General features: G+C 44.9%; 1 protein-coding gene and 1 pseudogene across 3 annotated transcripts in view; one reads left to right on the top strand and one right to left on the bottom strand.

Annotated features, from left to right (window-relative positions):
* Window positions 1-21,622, bottom strand: part of EEFSEC (eukaryotic elongation factor, selenocysteine-tRNA specific) — a 257,463-nt gene that overhangs the window by 87,536 nt on the left and 148,305 nt on the right. The gene's annotated exons all lie outside the window — the stretch shown is intronic.
* On the top strand, window positions 17,391-18,225 carry LOC116542807 (annotated as a pseudogene).

The following is a 21,622-nucleotide window of genomic DNA, read 5'->3' on the forward strand; positions in this document are numbered from 1 at the left end:
TATACATAATCCCCCAGGTAATTCTCTCAATCTCAGAACGGTAATGGAGCCACCCTCGCTCACTGAGGCATGAATATTTACCGTCCTCTGGCTTTACTGCTCTCGATCTGGCTTCAATTTTGCAAATTAAAATGAAGGCTGTGTGGATAGAGAGATTACAGGAGAGCCTCTGAAGCCTGCTATCCCCTGGTGAGGCAGCAGGCAGGGTGAGCTGGCTCCTGCCCACTGGCTTGCTACTTCTGCCTTTAGGGTCAGGAGCCACAAAAAATGGGACAAGGGGTTGGAGGGGGGTCAGGACCTCAGAAAAACACAGTGGGGATAAGAATGGCACTTAACATGAAACACGTTCCAGGCAGGACAGGAGTGAAAATCCCCAGACTTTCTCTTTCTGATGATTGAGAATTCCCAAGTAGCCAAAAGGGCAGATACTTTAAACTGTGTTGCACTCAGTCTGAACCTAGGTTCAGGCCCTGTCCAGGACTTGAACCTGGGCAAGTAATTTCTCCTCTCTGGGCCTCTGAGTCTTCATGGTATGATGGGGTAAGAACCGCTTTACTCCTGCGGGTGCCTGGCCCGAGTGCTCCCTCAGTGGCAGTGGCCAGGCATCAACTGCTACTCGTCTACACATCTGCCATCCGTTACCTGTTGGTACATGGTGACTCCGGCAGAGAAGTGGGATATTGTCTGTGACCCCCTGAGGGAGCTGCTTGCAACCAGGGCCACCCAGCAGCCTGCAGTCTTACTGGACTTACAAATGGCTGCGGGGAGGTCAGGAAGGGGCCCATCATTTCTAATTGGGTCTCTGCCATTAATTAGAAGGAGAGAGAACCAAGTATCCTGTCCATTTTGCTGTCCTGGTTGGAGAAGAGCATCAGGTGCTGGAGCAGGAATGGGTGGGACAGGGAGCCAATGGCTGCTGGCTGCTGGCAGATCAGGACATCTGTCCCTACTGCACAACGTGGCTCCCTGACCAAAAGCCAGAGGCAGAAAAGAGTCACTCAGTCCACCTCACATAAAAAACCAGCTGGAACACAGTCTGGAGAAAGTTGCCCCAAAACCTTTGCAAAGGATGGCACTTGCCACTAGTTGAGCAACAACTATGTTCCGGGCATTGGCTGAGACCTTGCTAATCCCCCCTTGCCTTGCAGCATCCCATCACGGGAGGGCGCTGTGCCAGCTTCATGTAGTCACACCGCCAGCAAGTGCTGGGCCAAGGCGGGCGGACAGCCTGGCTCTCCCCACTGTGCCAGGTGGGCTCCTGTCCAAGGAGCCTATTTTATGTCCTACACCATGCCATGTCTAGGGAAACAGAGGACCAGGCATAACTCCACCTGCCTCTGCCTGGAGTGCACAGTCACCTAACAACCAGCTCCCATGACTCACATGGCATAAGCTGCCCTGGTGTGGCAAGGAGGGTGGGGGAGCCCTGAGGAAGGAACCATGGCTACTACTTGGCAGGGAACTAGGAGGAAACCTCAGAGAGGAGGGGCCATCTGTGCGGAGCCTGTGGATGGACAGGGCAGCTCAAGCAGAAGGCTGAAGGGGGCAAAGGCCCTGAGGCCTGCAGAGGGCCCAACTGGTCAGCAGCTGGTGAGCACAGGGTGCACAAACTCAATGGCTACAGCTGAGGCAGGAGCCAGCCGGTGCAAAGCCTGAAGGTCAGGCCAAGGAGCTGGAACTCTCCTCTGCCGGCAGATGAATACCATAAGATGCCACAGAGGGGTGAGGAGTGATGAATTGAAAAGGTCAGAATGGCTCCAGTGGTACCCCAGGTGGAGAGAGGACTGATGGGGAAAAAGACTCTGGTCACAGGGCAAATCGGGGCAAACGGCAATGGCAGGAAGAGGACGCCAGCCCCAGAGAGGTTGTCATGCTGATCCCTGAGCATGTCCACAGTGCCCGCAGTGCGCCTGGCATGCAGCAGCACCAAGCACACGCTGAGGGAAAGGAAGGCCAGAGTGAGTGTCTGAGCTCCAGCAGCAGGGCAGAGAACAGGCCAGGCTCACAAGTCTGGGGAAGGACTGCCTGTGAGCACACCGTGTGTATGAAGAAAGAAAATCCATGGCAGGAGACAGCCACAGCCCAGCCTGGCAGCAGACAGCCACAGACCTCCTGGGAGTGCTGGCTCTTGTCCCCTAGCCAGCGGCATGCACTGCTTCTGCGGGGTCCTTGCTGCCCTATCGAGGCCTGGTACTAAAGAGTTACTGGCTCTGCTCAGAAAACTGTAACCCCCAGCCTGCCAGAACGTCTTCTATTTTTCTTTCTGCTTTCTTTAAGACCCCAGATGTGCTCTTGCACATCAAAAGAGAGCAACTTATAAAGTTAAACTAAATCAAGGGCTTTTGTTCTGAGGCATCGTGGCTGAACTAATTATTCCTGTATGTTGTTTAATGAAATAGTGGTGCCATATATTAAACCAGTTAACAGGATGAGCACATGAGTTACAAGGAAGGTCGGGGCTGGGATTATAAATTTAACTTTTTCTTAAGAAGAGATGAAACAAACCACTCAACTCCCTGCTGTCGTATGTCATGGGAGGGGAAAATGATGGCACTGAGCAGCACAGAGGGAGGGCTGTGCCCCAGTTCACGGTGCTGGCGGCACCAAGCTGGGCGGTATCCCCAGCCTGCTGGCTCCCCACCCCAGGTACTCTGTGCCAAGCTCCACGCAGGCTCAGGGCTCGCTCCTCATCCCCCATGTGCCCTTGGTCCCCAGACCTTCAGCCCATGTGACAGTCCTCAGGAAATTCAGAAAGAGCCTTAAACCATGTCACACACGCATGCTGAGATGCTGTGCAGCACACTTTCCCATAGCCAGAAACACTGGAAATCTCTGCCTGTCAATCATGAGAGGCTGGGGCAAGAGTGCGGGAGCGCCCTTCTGTGGACCAGGATGCAGTGAGTGAAAAGAGGGGGTGAGTGGCAGGCATCGGTATGAGATGGTTCCGCTACATGCTAAGTGAAAACACTGACATAACAGTGCCAATGAGAGAAGCCTGTTGTGCTGTTTTATTCCTAAGGATGTATGTTAGGGTGTGGATGTGGTGCATTTGTGTACCTTAAAAAAGGCTAAAAGGACACAGAGCATGCTCTTAACACTGGCTTTCTCTGGGAAGTAGAATTTTAGGAAACTTTCACTTTATCTGACAGTGAATTAATTGTTCACAACAAGCATATATTTCTATTATAACTGAATAAAGCAATAAATAAATATCACACTTTTTGAAAAATAAATCCACAAACAAGCAGCAATACCTCCGTACCACAGACTAGAATTAGGAGGGTGATCAAAAAGGACTTGGTCTTTTCTGGCAATCCATGAAGTATCACAATAAAAATATATTTCATGTACTACTTACATAATAATTAAGAAAACATTTAATATTATGCAACTAATAAAATGGCAACAAGCTAAGAGCATTCAAAGATATGAGGACATATGAAGCAGTAGTACCAAAATGCATCTGAAACAGTGACATTATGTTTAGTAACAAACATAGTGATCTCCACTATACAAATATATAGCATATAGTATAGGAAGGTGAATTAGAGGAAATTCATATGAAAGTTATTCCTAGAATTATGGTCAATTTCTTTCCTTATAAACACTGCCAAGGTGACAGTACTGGCCCTGACAAGTATGCAGGTTTCAAGCAATGGGGCCTCACCCTCCACACCACTGACACTGTGCAGGTACCACAGGCCCAAGGATGACTTCTGACAAATAACTAACTGGCTACAACACAAGGTACCAAGGGCAGACTCCCTCCCTCCCTCCCTCCTGGGCCTCCCCGGGAGCTCAGGCACTGGCTTCTGGCAGAGGCCGCAGCAGACTCAGCATGGCCCTCGGGCACAGGCCCTGCTCCATACGCCTTACTGGCCATGTGGCCCTGAGCAAGGGCCTTACTCTCTCTGAGCCTCCATTTCCTTAGTGTAAAGGCATAGAGAGTCCTACTGGCCATGATTACAAGCAAACCCAACCACAGTCATCAATTCGAAGATCCTGGCCTACAGAGAAGGCTCAGTGGTCATTTTATTTTTCTGCTGATAATAATAGTGATATCTGACATGCATGGAGCCCGTACCACATATGTCACCCTGGGCCTAAGTGCTTTACACGCATTAGCCCATTAATCTCCACTACCAATGAGGCAGGTACTCTTACTATCCCCACTTTACTGCTGAGAAAAGTAAGTCCCAGCAGACATAAGTATACCTGAAGTCACATAACTAGGAAGTGGAAGCATTGAGAAGTCTGGTTTCACAACCCATCCATAATAAACCACACTATATTGCCACTTTGATGTAAGTGTGGGCTCCTGTGTTATGTGTTAGGGAGAGACATCAGCCTCCCAAAGGTACACTAGGAAGCAGTCCTGAAGGATAGGTGATGTGGATGTTGATGGCTCCAGGCGACCCCCACCCCTGCCTTCTTAGCCACAGGCTTGCCCCAGGACTAAGCTCCAGAGCTACAGTTTTTTGCATAGTACTGCTCAGCTCTTCCAAGTCCCACTGGAGCAGTGGTTCTCAACCTGGGGTGATTCCCCCACCTCCAGGAAATGTGGCAATGTCTGGACCTGGGCACATTTTTGGCGGTCACATGGTGGGTGGGGGTGTTACTGACATCTACTGGGTACAGCCAGGAATGTTCCTAAACGTCCTACAATGCCTAGGAAAATCTTCACAGCAAAAAATTATCAGGTCGAAAATGTCAACAGGCTGGGCACAGTGGTCAATGCCTATAATTAACCAGCACTTTGGGAGGCACAGGTGGGAGGATCAGTTGAGTCCAGGAGTTCAAGACCAGCCTGGCCAAAATGGCAAAACCCTGTCTCTACAAAAATGACAAAAATTAGCTGGGTTTGGTGGTGCACACCTGTAATTCCAGGTAGTCAGGAGGCTGAGACACAAGAATAGCTTAAACCCAGGAGGCGGAGGTTGCAGTGAACAGAGATGGCACCACGGCACTCCAGCCTTGGTGATGGAGTGAGACTCTGTCTCAAAAAAATAAATAAAATAAAATAAAATGTCAACAGTGTTGAGCTTCAAAAACCCTGCACTAGAGGGAAAAAAGAAAGAGCTCCTTGTTTGCTAAACATTTTCTGAATAACTCCCTAAAAACTGCTCTCAAGGACATTGAGCCATTGAAACCTCAAAACAGGCAGGATACACACAGCTGTTCTTACCAACACTTGGTTAATGTGCTCACCAAACAACTACTCTATGCCTCAATGGGAGGGAGAGAGAGAACAGTGTGTCCTTATGGTAGACTCCTTAGCAGAGGCTAAACAGACATCCACATGTACAGACGTGGAACCACCTTTCATTTAGAATGGAGGAGATAAAAACAAGGGGTAGTACACTAGGTAGGGCCTGGTGTAAGAAAGAGGGGAAGACACACAAGCTCCCACATGCAGAGGTGTCACCAGAATGACAGCAGCAATGGCTGTCTAGGAGGGAGGGACCAAGGACCCAAGATGGGGGTGTCAGGGAGACATAACTCTAATCACTGCATACACTTTAGCATCTGTTACATTTTGAACCATCTGCCAGTATTACCTTTTCAAAGTAAACTAACAAAAACTGTGCCACATTCATATACGTCCAGGTGAGGAGCCTTCTTATACAGCATTTCATGAGAGCCTGGGAATAATTCTCTGCTGGGCTTATGAGGATGCCCAGGTCACAAGTGCTCTGTTAAAAATGGAGATGCCAAGAGCCTGACTTGCCAAAGCCCTGTTACCAGGCAGCAGTGAAGTCAGGTTCCCAAAGCGGACCTCCTCATGCCTAAGTCCTGGGTGTGGCATCCATGGACTCCGGGAGTCAGAGACCTCCCTGCCAGACCTGGCTGGTTGACCAATTAGCTTAGATGGTGACAGCAATGCCTAGGCTCTGAAGATGCAGCCTGGTCACTAACCGAATGCAATATGCTACCCGTGGCTCCCACATGGGATGGCAAGGCAAGAAGCACAAAGCTGTTTTCCACAACATTGCCCAGAAACATGAGCACAACCGTGTTGCCAGGAGGATAAACCCTTCCTTGCATCTCCATTTTGCCCTGTCCTTGGCTTTCAGAAATGGTTACCCAGACAACTGCCCTTTTCCTGGGCTCCCACAATTGGGTGTTATCAGGAGACATCAATCTCTCAGGGAGAGGCACGCTATCAACTGGCTAGGATGGCCAAAATGCAGCCTTTCCCAAGAGCTGGCAGAAATAGGAAAAACCAGTTACTACCCAGATTCTACAACATTCCAAGTGCTTCCCATGGTCAGCCTCATCACGATGCTGTGGCATGAAAATAACTTACAGACAACGGGACTGAGACCTACGGAGGCATTCACACAGCCAATAAATGGTAACCCTAGATTTTAACCAAGGGCTGTATGAGTCCAAAGTTAATCCTCACCCCCAAACCAGACCACCTGCCTAGGGAACTATCTCTTTGCAGAGGTTTAGAATTTTCTACATATGGTAGTGCAGAAAAACTGTCTTCTGGGTATTCTTTTACTAAAAGGTACAGCTAAATGGTTAAGCGAAAAAAAAGGGAAGAGAAAAGAAAAATTGCAGAGGGCCTTCTGCCTCCTCCCCACAGCCTGGTCCAGGTCCCTTTGCCAATCCAGCTAGAGGAAGCCACGCCTGCTATAGCCCTGCCTATCATCTGTACCTCGACAAGCAGGTCAGGACACAGGGCCTGCCACAAGGATGGTGGCCCACCCATCTCTCAACTGTTTCTCATTAGCTGGAACATTCCACTTTTCAACAACCATGGACGCCTCTGTCCTTCCTTGGAGGGTGAAGGCGGAGCCTCTTCTGAACACTGGTATTCTGAACACTGGTGGGTGCTCACGCCAAACAAAGGCTCCCCTATTCCAGCGCAGTCTGGTGACACAAAGGCAGTGGGATCCCACTACTTCATCCTCTGTGCATGGAAGTAGCCAGCAGTTGGACAGGGCCAAGACTCCAGAAGAGAGAGCTGGCCTAGGTCCAGGTGCTTGGGGTAGCAGGGGGGACACTGCCTGTCTGAAGCCCCAGCATTGCCTACTTCTCTGTAACTCAGGAACTCTGGTTCTCTCACCTCAGAGAGAGATTATAATGGCCCCTACTTCACAGAGTTGTCTAGGGTTAAATCAGAAGAAAAGGCATGTAAAATGCTTGGCTTTCTATCTGCCATGTAGTGGGGTCTTTCCCTTTTTCAAGTTCTGTCTCAGAATCTTCTCAACACGGAACTCTTGATGGCCACAGCCAGTCCATCAGAGGTAGAAATGGAATGAAACTTTTCTGCGTTCCTCATGTGAATTCAAGGACAAATCAATATTCATGAGCACTGACTGTGAACCAGGCATGGTTCTAGGTGCTGGGGATTATAACATAGAGAGGCTGGGAGTCTTCTCTTAAGCCCCAGAGAGTCAAGTGGAGAGAGGTGACTGGGCTATGATAAGGAGCAGAGCCCAATTCCATCCTGAGGACAAATGCAACTCCCAGGAAGAACAGGACGTGAGAGCTGGATTTTCAAAGACTTCTAAAAGCATTTCAAATGGTCAGGGTTGGAAAGGGTGTCCCTTGCAAAACAACAAAGAACACTCCTGAGTGCCCACTCCAAGCACACGAATAATCAATGTATGCTCAGAAGCGCTCTAAAAAGAGATGGAGGTACAGAAAGGTGAAGTCCCTGGCCCAAGGTCACAAAAGAACGAGTGCTACAGAAGCCTGAAGGGACAAGGCAACTGCTGGACAGGAAATCAAACTAGCTCCATGGGCCTGGAGCTTCCCATGCATGGCTACAGAGGAAGACAGGCTGCCAGCCATACACATGAGGTTTGGGGCTGTGTCCTGAAAGTCACAGGACCATACAGGCTTTTAGTGGGATGTAGAGGGCTAGCACCATTAGCTGGCACTCAGAACACAACTGTGGAGCTAAAATCCTTCCCTCCTTTCCTACAGGAATCTGGTTTCCAAACCTTTAACATGTCCATGCTTCTTCTGATCTTCTGATCACCTTTCAAATTCTCTACTCTGTAGCAAAATGGCAGACCCAGAATGGGACTCAGGGTTACCGAAGAGAAGATTATAGAAATTCTGAATGAATGCTGTGAAAGGAGAATTAGTTACACTTCCCATGGGTCCACAGTTGAAAACGGCAGAAAGGTCAAATTTCTGTAAAAATAACTACATTTCCAATGAATGAGGAGAACATGCAGTTAGAGGGAATCTCAAGGCTAGTCCTTTTCTAAAACACATGGGTCTAAATCTGAATTTTAATTTTAAAAATTTAGGGGTGGAGAGGATAGTACTAGGAGAGTGCCTAGTGTCGATGGCAGGGGGATGGATGCAGCAGACCACCACGGCATGTGTGTACCTATGTAATAAGCCTGCACAATCTGTACATGTACCCCAGAACTTGAAATATAATTAAAAAAAGAAAAAGAATTTTCTTTTTTTTTTTTTTTTTTTTAAAGGAGTTTCGCTCTTGTTACCCAGACTGGAGTGCAATGGCGCGATCTCGGCTCACCGCAACCTCCGCCTCCTGGGTTCAGGCAATTCCCCTGCCTCAGCCTCCTGAGTAGCTGGGACCACAAGCACGCGCCACCATGCCCAGCTAATTTTTTGTATTTTTAGTAGAGACGGGGTTTCACCATGTTGACCAGGATGGTCTCGATCTCTTGACCTCGTGATCCACCCGCCTCGGCCTCCCAAAGTGCTGGGATTACAGGCTTGAGCCACCGCGCCCGGCCCAAGAATTTTCTTAAAGGAATATCGCCTGCATTATCTTTTCTTACTTTTCCAGTTCATTCATGTTGTTGTGTAGTTTGTTTCCTCACCTACACTCCTTTTAAATAAAGCCAAACTTTTAAGTAAAACAAAACAGTTTTATCAAGTGGGCCTTTCCCCACACAGAATGTTGCATCAACAGAAGGCCTCCCCAGCCACTGCTACTGTAATAGTCACTGGCAGCTGGTACTGCTGAGACCAGCTGAGGGGTCGAGGCCACCACACCTGCTCACCAGGCGGGCAGGGTAAGGTCGCAGAGCACAGGGGCCTGACCTCTGGAGCCTGGGCTCTATTGCAGGTTTCTAAACTGAGGTGGCAATGCAGTGCATTAAGACCAATGGTTTTTCAGTGAAAAGGAAGAGAAAAAATTGGAGTAGAATGCAATGCAATGGAAGTCAGGAGGTAAAGATATTATTTTGTAAAGGCTTTCACACTTTCTCCATCTGCATGTGCATTGGATCATGATATAAAATCTATCTGGATTATGAGGAAAAGGGGGGAAAACACTGTTCTGTTGTGACTCTTTCTGTGGGCCTCCTGTTATTTTGGGGTCTGGGGGATAGGGACAAGGCCACTGACATGAGGTTGCTAAGAGGCGATCTCTTGGCTGTGACCTTGTGCAATTTTAGAAACTCTCAAGAAGTCAAACTAAAAGAGCGAGTAGAAGCCACAACCCCCAGGAGTCAAGACTACAGGGCATCAGCAGTCCTGCCAGTGGTCTCCTGGGCAGGCCTAGCATCTGCAGGCACAGGCAGAGGTGTCAGAGTTGAAAGATGCAGGAGATGGTCGTATATAGTTCCTTGCTTCCACAGGGAAGGGAGAGAAAAAGGAAATCCTGTGACTTTCCCCCTAGCCTTAATTAAATACACAACTATAGTGTGTTCTAATTTCCTAACCTTGCCAAAAGGCTCATCACTAAGCCACAGGAATATTCTCTGCAGTGCCTCAGATGGTCTAAAAATGCTGTGGCCAAAGGGCATCCAGATGCTAATGGTGACATCTGCTTTTCTCCCTGAAAAGCGCAGATACTGCACCTGCCTTTGGTTCTGTTATGACTTCATTAAGCTGCACAAGGTGTATGTGATTGGAAAAGCAACAGCTCCTTTGTTTTGCTTTTCGATTTCCTTCTCCAAATGTGTCTATTTTAAATGGGTCAATGGATGTTAAAGCTAGGAAAAGCTGACATTTGAACAAGATTCTGGAATGTGGCATCCAGCACCTCAGCAGGCCAAGCCAGGCTAGGTCAGGAGAGCAGGGAACTCTGAGGCCCCAGAGTGGGTGCCAAGCATCAGTGTGTCCAGGCCCTCACTGTGAAGCACCTTTGCCCTTCACAGGTGGAGAAGGGTTTCCAGAAACTCCACACCTGAAGGAGGAGAGGTTTCTCTGGCTGGGCACAAAACTCCCAAGTGATTCTTACACCTCACTCCCTAGGCATTAGCCTTCCTCAGCCTGCTTCCACCCGCTGCCAGCATCCTCAAATCTGAATCTTCACAGCTAAAGTCACCATGACTTATGGCCAGAACTGATGGTCTTTTACTTACTAGTGTTATGATCCTGAGCAAGTTTCTCCTTCGAACCTTAGTTTCCCCATATGAAAATGGAGGCTTAGGTCCTACTTATTGGGTACACTGGCTAGGTACATGGCCCCAGTAAGCATTCAGCAGACAGCAGGGCCCTTCTCTCTCCAGCCTCTGTGCGTTGACTCCTCTCCTCCAGAAAGGTCATTATCCTTGATTTTCCTGTTCTAGGCTTCCCCCTTTCCCGTTTCTTCCTCTAACTCCAAACTCCAGCTGCCCTCTCTCACCTATTGCCTCCCCTCTGCCTCTCTTTGCACCTGCTCAGTCTCCACCAGGTGCTGACAGCTGTTCAGGCAGAGTCTCTGTCACCTCTTCCTCTCCACTTCCACAGCCACCCACTGGAATTCAGGTCCTCTCCAAGCCGTGTGCCAGGACTACACGTGCAGATTGTGACAAGCTGCTCCATCACCCTCATGAACGAATAAACCTTCACTTTCACACTCTCACTCATGGGCAAAGGCAGTCTTTCCGAATGAGATCGTGTGTGTAAGCATCTAGTTGACTATCTGGCAGCCAGTAGGTTCTCAACCAATACTATTATTTTCAGCTCAAAAAGAACAAAACAAAATGAACACACCTCAGTGACTCCCTTTAGCAGCCTGCAAAACAGGGATCAGTAGCTCCATTTCACAGATGGGGAAACTAAAGCTCCAGCTCTCTGCACCTGCAGACGGCAGGGGCCATGTCTTGAGCTCGCCCATCCATGGTTCTAGGACACAGGACCATTTCCAAACTGGATTCCAAGGAGCCTTGTGTTCCTAGGGATTCCTGGGGCTGCCACAGGTGCGCGGAGGGACAGGAACAGAAGGGCCCAAGTTACCCATTTGCATTTCAGCCAGACTGGCTCCCTTTCTATAGATTGTATTTGTGGGGGTTCTACATAAAATTTCATTTGATATTCGAGTTCTTTTGTTAAAAATGTTTAAAAGCCATTGGTATGAGGGGTAAAGCTTAGGTTTTGTGGGGGCTGGCTTACTGGCTCTGACACTCAATACCTGTGCAATTAAATGGCATTTGGCTTCAGTTTTTCCATCTGCAAAGAGGGGATAAGAGTCCCAGCTTTGGAAGATTCCTGTGGGGATTCGAAATTAGTACTTGGAGAGTCTAGCTCAGCACATGGCACACAGTAGGTACTCAAGGAAAGCTAAGTCTTCTCCCAATTCCACCTCTCCCAACGCACCCAATCCAACCAGGCACACACACTAAGCTGGCACACAGAGGGACTGAGGTCAGAGCCTTGGCCCCTATCAGGGTGACTTGACTCTTCCAGTCTGAGTGGGCAGGAACCTGGGCCACTGGGCACCATATAACTAAAGCAGAGCTGTGACCAAGCTTGGCCTCCAGCCTCTTCTCCTGAGGCCAGCTCCCAGGTTTGAACAGCAGAGACCTGAGCTCACTACTGAGAGTACCACTTTTCAAACTATACTTGTCTGTGGGTGCAGAGCACATGTACAAGTTGCCATGAGTTCCAACTATTTAAACTTTCACCCTTAGCCACACAGTTCAACTGGCAAGATGGGCACTGTTTTGTCTGGGGGACCCCAAGGAACCATGCACTGCCTGGGCCTCACAGTGCATTAGCCTCACAGAGCTCCAAAAAGCATGTGTTCTCGCCTGCCACAAAGCCCAGAAGTGGCCTGCAGGGAGAGAGCACAACGAAACCATCTTCATCATCCTTGAAAATGGCATAAGGTCAGGGCCAACTCCACAGTCAGCATCATCACCACTTTACAGAGAAGACCCTAACAGACTTAGTGATGGCCCCACTCACACAGCTGAAAGTGTTGCAGCTGGACTGATACACTGCCCAATGTGTGCACAGGCTGAGCACTATTTTCCTTAATGCCCAGTGCCAGATGCTGTAGGACTCACTCTAGTTGACCTTCCTGTCTGTTCTTGTTGCGAATAAAGCAGCTCAGTCAGTACCTTGCCCAGTTCATCCAACCAATATCCACTGAAACCCCACTGGAACCACAGGCCTGGAGGAACAGGCTATGCCTCAAGACATTTTATAAAGGTTTATTAGGCACCCTGTGGGAGTCAGGCCTTAACTCCCAGGATGTTCTCATGTTAGCTGCCCCCCAAGTCCCTCCTCCTCACTGATACATAATCACCACAGGGAAAGGCTACAAGAAAAGCCCCTGCTTATTTCCACCTCTACCAATAAACCAAGCCCTTTCCTTCACATTTAACACTGGGGTCTGGGCCCCAGGAAACATGGACTCTGCACTAGGTGTCATTTTTCTCCAAGTCTTTGGCTCCATCTGCTGTTTCTGACTGTCACATGGAGCTGAGGCTAGAAACAGTGCTCACAGGGTGCCTGCAAGCCTTGGGGAAAGCTTGGAGAAGTCAGCGGCAGGCAAGGCCCCACGTGTGGCCAGGCCACACAACCAGCAGCAGAACTGCTCTCATTCTAGGAAGGTGGGGCAGGTAGGAGGTGCTGGCGAGAAGACTGCTAGCCTGACCCTTGAGCCCCCTGCAGTCTGGTTCCAATTAAGTACAAAAGTGAGCCTAGTCACTAGGTTACCCTGCTTGCCACAACTTGTCTTAAAAGCTAGGAATCAGGGTGACCTAGGGTTTCACCCATGGTGCGATAGCTGCTGCATGAGCTAAGTAGAAAGACTTTAAAATTTAGAAAGGCTTGGATTGGGGATGAATCACAGCTCAACCAATTAGCAATTGAGTGACCTTGGAAAAGTCACCTTTCTAAGTCAGTTTTCTCATCCGACAAAAAAAAAAAAAGAAGTATTTTGAAAGAATAGTTTTATGTGAATTAAATGAGACAATGTATGTAAAGTGAGTACCACAAATCTTGTCTTATCCAATAGGTACTTTCAACTACCCATTTTACAGATGGGAAAACTGAAGTTCAAAGAGTTTTTCTTTTAGGATTTTAAAAAATGATCTTGATTCAGAAAAGCTACTATGTATTGTAAACAAGAATCACATCTAAAACAAAATGACTCAGAAGAGTGAAAAATAAAAAAAAAGATAGATTACTACATTGACAAATAGAAAACTAGATTGCCAAATTTAAATCTAACAAGCCTGAATTCTAGGCAGAGGAGGTTAAATGAGTCAAAGGGGCTGCTAATGGTTAATGAAGGGCTTAATTTACAATGAGGATATGAATAGTAAATATTTATATATCAAAAGGAAGAGCAACAAAATATGTAAAGCACAAATCATAGGGAATGTAAAAACAAACAATTTATAAAATAAGTGATTAGTCTGAACTAAGATCTACATTATAAGGTGGGGGGTTTATCTCAAACTTTATATCCTTATAACAGAAAAACTCTTCTTTTTAAGAGCCGTTGGAACATTTACAAAATCATATATTAGGCCACAGGGAAAACTCAATAAACTCCAAACAGCTGACATGACACAGACCATATTCTCCCCTCACAGTGCAATAAAAACTTTAAATGCATGACAAAACAAAGGGGGAAAAAATGAAACAACTTGGAAACGAAGAAGATTTTCTCATTAAATAACTTTTGAGTCCTTCTTGAGTTAAAGAAGGACTCAAAAGAGAAGTTGCAGCATATCTAGAAAGTAACATATAGTGGAATGCAACTAAAATGGTGCTCAAAGAACATTCACAACCTGAAACACCCAAGTAACTATTATACGATCAATGTATTTAGCCCTTAAGTCAAGAAGCTAGCAAAAAGACAAATTACCCAATGAAAGAATTATGTAGCAAAGATAAAAGCACAAATTATTCTGTTAGAAAATATAGAATAATATAATTGATTGATAAATGCAATTGCAAGTTCTTAAAAACCAGTAAAGCCCAAATATACAGTTAGACATTTTTAAAAAGGAAATTACTACATATAAAAAAAATTTACTTTGTAAAACTTGATGCAAATTTGAAGATATGACTTCATAGATAATTTTCTAGGAAAATTTTATACCAAAATTATTCCTGGCAGAGACCAAAATAAAAAACACTAATAATACAAAGGAAAAAAGTTTAAGTGCCACCCTAGAAAAGTTAAAGTTCAACCCCAAAAAGTATCAAATTCAGATGGTTTGAGAGACAAATTTCTTCAATCTTCTAAGGAATATATAATTATTTTAACTGTTTAAAAAGAATAAAGGAGAAAACCTTCCAAATCCTTTTTGTGAGGCTAGCATACTAATACCAAGATTTGACATGGCAAAAATTGACAACCAGACATTTCAATTATGATATAAATATTACTGAAAGAATATAAATATTATTGAAAGAATAGAATACAACTAAGTAGGATACCTTCCAGAATGCAATACAAGGAAACATGTTGATATAAACACAGCATAGTTACAGGTCAAAAGACAAAAACCATAAATCACTCCAAAATATGCCATAAAGGTTTTTGACAAAATTAAAAATAATTCTTGATTTTTTAAAAATAAAAATCAATGGATATTTCATTATGATGAGAGAGAAGATAAATGAGATAGAAAAGCCATCACCTTACCTAAAGATAAAATATTCTCCACATTCTCATTAAAATTACAAACAATAGGTTGGCATGGTGGCTCACCCCTGCAATCCCAGCACTTTTGGAGGCCAAGCCAGGTGGGTCACTTGAGCTCAGAAGTTCGAGACCAGCCTGGGAAACATGGCAAAACCTTGTCTCTACAAAAATACAAAAATTAGCCAGATGTGGTGGTACATGCCTGCAGCCTCAGCTACTTGGGAAGCTGAGGTGGCAGGATCACTTGAGCCTGGGAGGTCAAGACTTGGTGAGCCCTGATCACACCATTGCACTCCAGTCTCAATGACAAAGTGAGACCCTGTCTTGGGGAAAAAAAAAATTTACAAACAGCAAAAAGATGCCTGCTAACATTGTTCTGGAACTACTAAGCAGTGTAATAAGACAAGCGAATAAAATTGAAGGTCTAAACATTTAAAAGGAAGGATGGAAATTGTCACTGTTTGCCAATGATACAATTATATACCTAGAAAACTCAAGAGAATCAATGGAAAAGACAATAAAAACAATATTGAAGTCTGTTTTGGAAAGGTGGTGGGTTACAGGATTACATTTTAAAATCAGCAGCTATTCTAAACAAAGAAAAATTTAAAATTATAAAGAAAATAAAATTCCCATTAATAATAACAACCAAAATGCCTAGATATAAACTTAAGAAATGTACAGGATCTATTTGAAAACAAAACAAAACAAACAAACAAACAAAAAACTCAGAAACTCTAAGTAACTGGAAAAAAATACAATGTTCTCAGGAAAATTAGATATTATAATGATGTAAACTCTTTGTATTACATCTATATTCAACTCAATTCCAATTACAATACCAAAAATTATTTTTTGGCAATTAAAAGTAATGTTAAAGTTCATTTGAAAAATAAACACCCACCAGTAGCTACAAAGACACTCAGAAAAAACAAAAGGAGAAATGGGGAGGGTTGAGAGGCAGGGACTAATGTTTACAGAAAAAATATGCCTATTATGAAATCACAATAATCAAAAAGAAAAGAAACATTGGCATGGGAGAAAAAATGTGAACAGATCAATAAGACAACAATAAAAAAAAAAGCTCAGAGATGGATTTAAATAGTTCTTAACAAAGGTAGCATCTTAAGTTGGGAGTAAAAGAAGTATTACCAACAAATGGTGCTACTGGTTAACATGGGAAAATAAAGTTAGATACCGTCCTTTCTCCTCGTGTCAAAATAAAGGTAGACAACACGCAAAAGAATGAAAGAATGAAAAACGATTTCAGAAGAAGGTGTGGGTGAATTTATAATCTTGGAGGCCATTTTAAGCAGGACAGAAAACACAGAGGTCATAGAAGAATGACAAATTAGACTCTGTAAATAAGTAAAACTTCTAAATGGATAAGAAAAAAGTCAAAGATTTAATGAAAGAAGGCACAGTAGTTATTTACCACACAACTGACAGAGCTAATTCCCTCACTCACAGAATTTGTATTAATTAATGTGAAAGAAACAGCCCAGTATAAAAATGGGCAAAGACTATAAACAGGTAATTTATAGACAATGAAATGCAAATGGAAAATAAACATATGAAAATAACCTCATTCAAAAATTAAATGCAAATGGAGTAGCAAGAAAATACCACTCTGTTTCACCTACTGGGTTAGGTAAAAATGGAAATGACTGATAATAATTTAGGCAGAAGTCTGGGCTCATGGGCCACCTCTCATATTGTTGGAGGAATGTAACTTGACACCACCTTTCTGGAGGGAAATTAGGCAATATTTATCAACACTATAAATGCAAAGCAGTCGGGCACAGCAGCTCATGCCTATAATCCCACCACTTTCTTAGGCAGGAGGAATGCTCCTGTTGTCCAGGAGTTTGAGACTAGCCTGGACAAAATAGTGAGACCTCTGTCTCTACAAAATAATAATAGTAGTAGTAGTAGTAATAATAATAATAATAATAATAATAATAATAATAATGTGTAAAATATGCAAAGCAATAGACCATTTGATGCAGTAATCACCATTGCTAAGGATTTACCCATGGATATACTCATACAAGTCCATCAAGCTATATACAATGGAATGTTTATGCAGCATCAACTGCAATTTTTTTCCCAAAAGACAACAGTCCATTAATGGCACTAAATACTGGTTAAATAATATGGTACAGCCATACAACACGGTACTTATGAAACACTGAAAAGTGAGACAGATGTAAATATACTGAGAAATATCTGTAAGAGCACAATAATAAAGGCAAGCATTTCTTGTTAGTATAATTTTTAAAATAATTTTATACAGTTATATACATGAGTACGTGCATAAAATTATTTCTGAGAAAATTCAGAAAAATTGTTAATAATGGTTATAAAGAATGGGTTTGGAGTAGCGGAGGAGAGGCTCTTACTCTTCATTTTGTAACTTTTGTGCTGTTAGAATTTCCTAACCATATTCATGATTTACCTCCCTAAAAAAAATCAGTGATTATCTGATGATTTTTCCCCTTCTGCATAAAAATTAAGAAATGTTTTCAGATATTTTACTTACAAGCCAAACTTAAAAAAAAAAAAATTGTTGGCCTTGAGGAGCTGAACAGACCCGCTGGACTGATTAGAAACCAAGGACTGATACCATGGCGGGGAAGCCCAAGCTTCACTACTTCAATGCACAGGGCAGAATGGAGCCCATCCAGTGGCTCTTGGCTGCAGCTGGAGTGGAGTTTGAAGAGAAATTTCTAAAATCTGCAGAAGATTTGGAAAAGTTAAGAAATGATGGGTATTTGATGTTCCAGCAAGTTCCAATGTTTGAGATTGATGGGATGAAGCTGGTGCAGACCAGAGCCATTCTCAACTACATTGCCAGCAAATACTACCTCTATGGGAAAGACATAAAGGAGAGAGCGTTGATTGATATGTATACAGAAGGTATGGCAGATTTGTGTGAAACGATCCTTCTTCTGCCCTTATGCCGACCTGAGGAAAAAGATGCCAAGATTGCCTTGATCCAAGAGAAAACAAAAAATCGCTACTTCTCTGCCTTTGAAAAAGTGTTAAAGAGCCATGGACAAGGCTACCTTGTTGGCAACAAGTTGAGCCGGGCTGACATGCAACAAGTTGAGCCGGGCTGACATTCAGCTGGTGGAACTTCTCTACTACGTGGAAGAGGTTGACTCCAGCCTTATCTCCAGGTTCCCTCTGCTGAAGGCCCTGAAAACCAGAATCAGCAACCTGCCCACGGTGAAGAAGTTTCTGCAACCTGGCAGCCCAAAGAAGCCTTCTACAAATGCGAAATCTATAGAAGCAAGGAATATTTTCAAGTTTTAATAAAGCAGCCATGGAGGCCAAGAATATGCAAGGCTAATATTCTAAAGCTTTGCAACAATAAAGTGCTTTACCTAACTGTTAAAAAAAAATAATTGTTTTAGGATATTTATTTCTTACATTTCATGACTGGCATATAAAATCTAAGCTAGAAATCAGGGCATTAAATCAGTCTGCCTGCATGATCAACTTCTCCTACTGTCTAAAGCACCAGACAAGGGGCACTAACCCAGCTCTTCCCTTCACCCTCCTTTATTAGTATGGCCAAGGGTTTTGTCCTGCTTTGAAACCAGGCACAGTTACAGCAAAATGCACAATAATATTATAAGTGATAATAAAAATTAAACATTATTAAAATAGCATCTTTCTATCACAAAAGGAACAGGCATATCACTCTGTGCATTACATTCCTGCCCTTCTCCCAACCCCACACCCCCGACTGCCTGTGGACCAAGATGATAAATGTCATGCCAAGAAAGTTATCATTATAACCAATCCAATAGGAAGTGGAGGAAAATGATTTAATTTTGACAACTAAATGAGCTTTGACAAATGACTTAACTAACACTCTAACCAACTTGCCCTGATAAAAATCAGCAGTTTTTCCACTTAAATGAGAAAAATTCATCTTCACTACATTACGTAACTCTGAGCAGCCCCCCAGGCCCCTTTTGCATGGCCTGACCACACCGGTCTGCCTGCCACCTTCCCAGTGGGGTCTTCCACTGAGCCTCATTTCCTGCCCCCATGGGAGTTCTTTCTCCCAGGAACTGCTGCTCTACCCCTCCTCATTAAATGATGGGACACCTGTAAGTCCCTTCTGTATACCAATCTCTCCTCCTGGCCCATTCCAAGGCTCACCAAGGACTTCTCCTCTCCAGCCTGTCAATAGTAACTCCACAGCTCCAGGAGAGAAACAAAATTGTCACCAGGGAAAAGGAGAGGGGGAAAGGTGCCTAATGAGGACACTGGACAGGTAGGGGTGAACAGGATGGACGGAGGGAGTTCTGAGTCTCTACGAGTGGGTTTAGCAGGCCTGGAATCCAACGCCTGCCTCCCCTTGACATCCTGATGGCCTCCTGGGAACCACTTTCTGAGGGCTTGCTGGACTTCCCATGACTCGCACCAGTAAAGTCCCTGACCAGTTCACCCCCTCACATTTCAGTTCTGCTGCCATGTGCAGAGCCCCAGGCCCAGGAGAGGTTCACAGCCTAGGTGGGATCAGGCTTCACAGGAGAAGTAAGATGTACATCAAGGCTTTACATATGGGTAGGAGCTCCCCAGGCAGAGGGAAGAGCTGGAACAAGCGTGTACACTGGAGAAGCCAAGCATGCTTGGATGCAGATGGGAGGCCTCCCAGCTACGTTACCTCTCACCAGCACTGGCAAGTCTCCACGGCTTTCCTGTATGCTTCAACTCAGCAAAGACCCCTTTAAAGCATGGCCCCCAGGACAGAACACTGCACATATCACATGCTCTAGCCTGTGGCTGGAGAGTGTAAATAATCACTTGTGCTGATAGGAAGTGGTTCTCCTTCATCCATGGAGCTTGTTTGAGGGTACAGAACTTTACGTTTATCCCTATTTAACTATAATGATGAAGTGCAAAAACCTGAAATCAGCTTAAATAGACAATAAGAAAAAATAATTTAGGCATATGCAGAAAACATGCAGAAAAATGCCCAAGCACAGAACAATAAGCACAGTATAGTCCTACTTGTTTAAAAACACTATGTACCTATTTATGCTTATATATGCACAGGAATTATCTGGAAGAGTAAATTTTCAAATTGTCAAACTTCTTGGAAAAAGGTACTGAAAGGTATGAAAGTTTTTAGTTTTCATATTGCACTACAATTATTTCTTCAAGGCACACAGTCTATACATATATATGTGTTTTCTTAAGCTACTAAATTAGTGGTACCAAAAACTTAGTACCAAAAATTTACCGTAGAAGCCATTGAAACAGAAATAAAAACAGAAAGCTAATATGATTGCCATTAATAATATATTGATAGTATATTTCATTGCATTGGCTTTTTATCATCATTCTAGCATATCGAGATCTAGAATGAGATAAAAGGCCAGATTCCGGCATACAGTGTTGGAGTCAAGAATGGGAAATGAAAGAAAAAAGTTAAGATGGGGGAAATTCTGGGATAAAGAGAAAGGCAGCTGGGGAGGTGGCCAGAACAGCTGTTCCAGAATCTCTAGGCCAGTTCCAGCACACTCAGACTCAGGGAGACCACACGTTCCTTTTCCAAGTTGGGGGTCTGCTCCACCGAGGAGCAGTGACGTTTAGGGGCTCAATCCACAAATAAAAAAAGGGACACTGAGCCAATTCTCCAAAAGTTATCATCACACTTGACAGTAATCAAGAGAAGGGTAAGCATAAATCCTGGGCTAGACTTCTCCTGTGTTCCTTCAGTGAGCCCTCACAAGCTGTCCTCCCTTGGGGGACCAGGAGCCTTCACTTGATGTTCCCTGTACACATCTCCCTGACCACCCCTCTCTGTCAGGCCCAAGTTGGCACCCCTGATTCTTACATGCTATTCATCCCTGGTGTGTGCCTATGGTCTCCCAGGAGGACAGAGGCCAGTTCTAACCTGCCAACTCATCAGTGGGTACCTGCCACCTCAGATATCATGCTTTTTTATTTACTCTTAACAGAAAAGACTGCAGGAAGCTTTGCCAAACCTCTGGGACTCCAGGAGGTCTCCCTGTGTGATGTAGAGCATGAGGTGCAGCTTTGGTGTTGACTAGCATTGGAGGGCCTACAATTCCCCCACCCCACTCCAACGTCACAACCATTTGACCGCCACTGTCCAAAACACACTTACAGAGTGCTGACTGCAAGCCACACCTATGCTGACTGGGACAAATCCAAACCATGTCTTTCAGGTCATCTCAGGGGCACAAAGGCCAATGGATAATTGCAACAAGGTCACAGTGGTAGTCAGATGCCAGAGAGACAGATGGAGGGGCATACGTGTTTAGGTTGGAGGGACAGGAAGGTCAGTGAGGAGGTGACCTTCAAGCTGCTTCCTCAGGTGCCCACATGGATACACCCCTGTGCGGATGATGAGGAGACACAGGCCCTGCAGGTTTGTGCATGGCCATGAAGGTGAGTATGCTGAGAAAACAGGGGACCTACAGTTTGCTTTATCAGTGGAAAAATGAGAAAAACTGAGGCTACAGAGGAAAGCAAGAGCCAGCATCAGGATGGGCTGCAAATGCTAGAGTTGGTAGGAAGGAAAAGAGGAGACAGAAAGGTTTATGAGTGGCCAGGACAAGGGCAGAGTGGCATTGGACTGTGTTAGCTGCATAGGATGGCCAGCTCAGACACTGTCCTTCCTCCTGCCTCTACTCACCCTTTCTGCCTACCAGGGGCAGAAAGCCCCATCCTGCTGGTCATATTTCAAGATCCTTTGTGGGTTACATTTTCCAAGAGAGAAGCTTTTAGGGTATTCCAACATTGGTACATCCCATT

This window comes from Sapajus apella, unplaced genomic scaffold, assembly GCF_009761245.1.
Source record: "Sapajus apella isolate SASKATOON/1434 unplaced genomic scaffold, GSC_monkey_1.0 scaffold174, whole genome shotgun sequence".
In the NCBI taxonomy this organism is placed as follows: Eukaryota; Metazoa; Chordata; class Mammalia; order Primates; family Cebidae; genus Sapajus; species Sapajus apella.